Source organism: Anneissia japonica, unplaced genomic scaffold (assembly GCF_011630105.1).
Source record: "Anneissia japonica isolate Jap-2015-1 unplaced genomic scaffold, ASM1163010v1 scaffold1810_len1271414_cov176, whole genome shotgun sequence".
NCBI lineage: Eukaryota > Metazoa > Echinodermata > Crinoidea > Comatulida > Comatulidae > Anneissia > Anneissia japonica.
Genome location: NW_022702449.1, coordinates 488256 through 494255, shown reverse-complemented (window position 1 = coordinate 494255; position 6000 = coordinate 488256).

Below are 6000 nucleotides of genomic sequence, written 5' to 3'. Positions count from 1 at the left end.
TGAGTGAGTAAGATTTTGGGAGACTCGATATACCATAGGACACCGGACAATTCCATGTTTAATCAATCCACTTACGCACTAAAACCAATGCCGGGAGTCAATGCACGGGAAATTGCGCTCAACTTCGTTCGCTATTATTAACAGGGAAGTGTGAAGTAGCAAATCCTGCGGGGCTTACTCGACCTTTCATATCCTACACATTTACTTTTCTCAGATTTGCAAAGAAACACGAGATGCGAGTTGATTTCGATCGTACATCGTGCGGTATTCGCTCCTGCAGGCCACACGGTTCTACAAACACGCCAACAGATAAGGTTAGCTGCGAATTCGAGCGCTTTGCATTCTGGCCTGACAATTGGTTGAAACTCGACTCAGTTCTGATTGACAATAATATAGTGAAGTGAGAGCAAGTCTGGTATCAGAAAAAGACCTGTAGGCGACAGTTAAAGCGAGAAAAGGTAGTAGAAAGACTCGATGTTTATTTCTTTGTAATCAAAGCATTCGACTTGCCTATCGATTCCCATCACTCACGTGCTTAGCAAAAGATCTATCATTTTAGACGCAAGCGTTTTTTTTCCGCGTTCAATACCTTTGTTCTCCTTCAAAATGTACATATTAAACCAAGAAACTTAAGATACAACTACCTTTACTGGTTCATTATGTATCCAGTAATTGCTTCCACTCAATATTGCTGTCATGTGGAACACAAATCGAACACGCATGAATACGGTCGATTTCAAAAATAGGCCTAAGCCCTGTATCACTTTGCATTTGTAATTTGTTGTTTCATGTTTAGTTTGACTTCTCTCCCTATAATATGTTGGATAATGAAGTAGTTGCGGTTGTTTACTGTAATTATTCGAATGGACGTTCCTTAGACGCCCATCGACGGTCTATATTAACATTCCTTCCCCATCCTCAGATGTTTAACCAAGTAACTAACGAACAACGACGTTTCATTGAGTCTTCTAATCATACACATGCATCTCTTAACAATAATTATTAGGTTATTATTTCACGTGACAATTACTGTAATCTGCCAGAATTTATGATGAGCGGGTTTGATTTCGTTTGGTTGGGGTGGGTACATCATTATATAATATACCAATGCGAGCATAAAGAATCGAGAACAGCAGAAGCGCGGTATAGGATCTACATATCGAAACTTCAGATGTTCCTAATTTCTGTGTTGGTCCCACCGGCTTTGGTATGTTTTTGGCGGGTTCTGTTCATCGCTCTTTCCAAACTTATGTTATGGGAAATGGCTAGGCCTAAACTCATGAAACGATCTACCTTATCTTTTTTTATACTTAAGTGAATATCTATTAATTACGTTAATGCTCACATAATACACCTACACCTTTTCAAATGTTTACCAGTCTATTTAACGTAATTTCTGGTTAATCTTGCACCTATATCAACATAATTAGCCAATTGTTCACAAATAATATCGGCGCGCAGCACGTATACTATATAGAGATAATTCCATCTCATACTTTATTCAAGCTTTGAAGACGATACATTAGCGTATAAGTGCCGACTTACCTACTAAAGCTGAAACATGTCTCTAATCATTAGAACAATATTCCATTCAATAGAACGCTTTTAGTGCTCTTTTCAAATCTTGATTGCGTGTTGCAAACACTAATCGAAGAGAATCGAATCAAAGACGGTGACGGTAACTTTTAGTTCTGCTAATTAAAATAACTGGGTCGGACGGCGCTGTGGATTAAAAGTTGATTCATGACCATTGGAATTAGCGAACGAATGGAAGTGAAGGGAGTGTGGTTTTGTTGGCAAACTGGATTGTTCACATTGTTGAGGTCTACCTCCAATCAATGCCGCAGGATTTTCAAACTGTGTTGGACAATATTAGGGTGGACCCACTTTACGCGTAAATTCAAATAGTGTAGACCCATTTTTTAAAAAGTTGTCCCATTTTACAAAAAAAATGAATAATCTGGATCAATTTTCTTAAAAATTAACCCATTTTATGCAAAAAATGAGAAATCTGGACCCATTTTCTTAAAGGTTTACCCATTTTACACAAAAAAAATGAGAAATCTGGACCCATTTTGAAAACATAGACCCATTCTTGTGGACCCAATAGGAAAATTGTGTGGGACTGTCCCAATAGCTAGCTACGGCATACCTCGCCTCACACCACATGGTTCTCTCTACATGTAGGCCTCTCCGACAGGTTTCGGTAGAAGTTGGCACATGTTGAGTGTGCCCTCAGGGGTTTATAATGTTCATCCAAGTGCGACTCCAATTAGGCCTAGCTTGAGATAAGATATACATGTTAATTACCGGTAATGTCTGATGAATTACTTCATAACATTATAGAATTTCTATTCGCAAATCTCATGGGGATTTTCTCAAGAAGGTATGGGCCCTTAGTCCTTCAAGTAGGCCTAACAATATCCAAACATAAACGAAACAAGTGCACACAGTTCTGTTCAAGCTGTAATTGATATCGCATCGAGCAAACTCGATATTAATTGCGACTTGATTAAGCCCATTCAGGTGTAACATTGCTTTCGTAACTCGCGAAATATTAGATCAAAACACGCTGATATGATATCTTAATTTCACAGTAAAATAATTAACTGCAGGCAACCAAAAATGATACCGAAACGGCGAAGCGTGTTTTATACGTCTTCTACTCAGAGCTGAATATAGTCATACGGTATGTTGGACGTGCGTCCTGTGCAGAAGTCGTGCGCATATAAATCCAAGCAATCGGATAATGTTAAAGGTCCACTTTGCTAGTCTAATAGACATTTCTGGAGTTTCAATCAATCCATCAATCAATCGTTCCATTTGTTCAATCGAATTCAACAACTGACCAATCATCACAGGGTCATGAATATACCGTAATCTTAAAAAAAAAAAAAAACAAAAAAAACTTCCATAATTAATACGATTATACCAGACAGTCAGTAGTGGTTTTACAGAGATACAGGTATATGTCATAGCCTGCTAAGTTAACCACTTTATTATATAGATATTCAAAAACATATGGGACTCTGGAGGTTTTCTACATTACTAAAAAATCATCAGGTCAAATGGTTCAAACCCTAAATGGTTTGAATTCCGACATTATCATCTGTAGAACATTCATCGCAATTCAATTGAATTCTTTTGATTAAGCCGTTTTTGGAGACAAAGCAACGGCTTATTTATATCATGTATTGATTATCGTCAAGTACACTTTCTTCTGTTAGGTTTCTCATTATGTGGCAAATAGGTTGATAAGGTGTTTTCCAGATGATGGCACTTGGTATATCTTTAGTAGGCCTATTTCAAACAAAGGGTTGTACATATCGTGTGACGGCGCAAGCCTCTAATGAACGACAAAATAATATTTTCATCATAATGCGTACAGAGGCCGACTATGCCTGTTTAAAAACTAAACTCACCAATATGAGAACATGGTTTATAGCGTAGGCCTAAGCCTAAATGTTTTTAGCCTACTCTGTTAAAGCCAGTCTCAGGAGGAAAATATTTGTTTGATATGTTGACACAACCGATGCCGTAGCTGGGATTTTCAAACAGAAGCCTAGTTTAAAAATATCAGGGTGGACCCACTTTACGTGTAAATTCAAATAATCTGGACCTATTTTCTTAAAAGTGGTCCCATTTTATGCAAAATATGAACAATCTGGACCCATTTTCTTAAAAGTTGACACATTTTATGCAAATATGAGAAATCTGGGCCCATTTTCTTAAAAGTTGACCCATTTTACACAAAATATGAAAAAAAAATCTGTATCTCTTTCACTGCTTCCGAGTTGTTCTTCAAACACGCTTTTTGTGGCTTAGAAAAACAATTGTACAACATATCAACAATATTTTTTCCCTCCAGAGCCAGGCTTAAGACTGTCAACTACCATTATTTGATCGAGACTGTGCGACTGCAACTCTGGCCCAATTTGGTGGAGCCCTTATCGTAACCATCCTTTTTTTCCACTTTTCCGCACATTTTTTAAACATTAAAAAATCTGTATCTAATTAACAGTTCGCGAGTTTTTCATCAAACAATTTTTTGTGTCTTAAATATCAGCTGTACGACATTATCACAAATTTGTTCTCCTTCGGAGCCTGGCGTCAACAATGTAAGTAGATGTAATCGGCGGTTTACAATTTGAGGGCTTTTGAGTAAAAAGTTACGAAGTTTAAATATTTAAACAAAAACTATTTAATTTTTAGGCACATAAGGCAATTTATCTAATCAAAATAAAATTTAGACGCTTGACTTGTCATGTAGGACTCCTGTAAGCCTAATCATGTAACCATGAGGTATACACCATAACTTAATAATCTACTGTATATATTTACAGCAGTCTGTATAGTATGTTTAGTAGAGGTGTTTGTCATTAAACATTTGTTGGTCCCCTGTCTACTCCCTTGGGTCCCGTATAACTGAAAACGATGCCCCAAAGACCCTAAGGTCACGGTCCAGTTATCCCGCCAATCACTCAGCTTGGCTCTTCGCTGGTGACTATTATCATGAAATAACGGTATATTGACAAATAGTAGACTGAATGGGGCAGACGGTAAATACATTATTGTAGACGGTAACGCACAGCAAATTGACGTTCCATAACTCACTGTGTGTTCGTTAAGGACAGGGTCACTTGGTTGACGAATGCATCAGTGGCCTACTTATTTCTATACTGGGGCAACACATTGAAGACCAAATACACAAAATACAATCGGCACGTTTCTTGACCGAGAACACCACACGCATTGCCATTGTTAGTTAATACAGTATCTACAATAATTTATATTCAAAAGCTTAGCAATGGTAAATACTTATGCCACGTCATTGAAATTAAATGTTAGGTGTAATAATTGATAGAATTCTATCATCACAGACTCGTCAGGGCGGTGAGAGGGAGGTTCTTTGCAGTGTTACATGAAGTACAAGTCAGACATGTATTTACTCAATGCTTGAAGCAATGAGCTAAAAATGAACCTTAAACTTTGTCAAGAAGAATGAAGACATCGATCAATCAAAGTCTGGGCGCTCTGTTGGAAGCTTGCTTCAGGGCTCCAAATCCTCTAGACAGCAATTATCATATTTGGATATTAAAGTCTGAGGGTGGTACGGTTACTTTCTTTACTGTGACAAGAGCATAACATTCGTTCAAATATATATTTCTGGATAATTTTATACATCCGTGATCATACGTTATAATGGGCCTAGAAGTGCAGATGCAATGGTGATTTTCTAGTTACAATGTAGCCACAGAATAGAAGGAAATTATGATAATTTAAGATATACCGGTAATTAATGAGTTTCAGTACACATGACACGGTTCCCTGAAGTGGAAGCATCTAGACCCACCGACAGCAGTCTTATCGAGTGTTCTGCAGCGGTAGGCCCTACACCATGCCGACATATGGGTCTAATGGAGCCCCTGAGACTAAACATTCAGGCATAAATAAACAGGATATTACGCTGGATTGCAGGGAAAAGTCGAGGCTAATGATCTAGTTAATTTCCTAAATTGCCACTTGCAGCATGAACAAAGACAAAACAGCGACGGCTATTAATGAGTATTAAGATAAAGACCTAGAAGCTTCCCAGTTGACGATCAGTCAGCCTGAATATCAATGCCCACTCATCAGCAAAGAATTCTTTTGTGGTTGCGATTTTACGGTTGAGAATAATTAGGTTAGCGAACATACTTAGACTATTTAATAAACTAATGTAGCTGAACTAATAATACGAATGCAAAAACAATGCATAGACACGAAACAAGCGCCCCCAATTTAAAGGTGCTGGATAGGTCACCATCATAATATACAATACTAAAATAATATATCCCATCTCATCCACACTTTTTAAACAAATGTCCGAGACGTAAGTTCACACCATTAATCTTCAACATGCGGCCTATCCCTCTGTCCCTTTCTTTGCAAATAGTATAGAGTAATGAATGTGAAGGGTAGGAACAGAATCTTTGAGGGCGTCGTCAATGTTTTCAATAA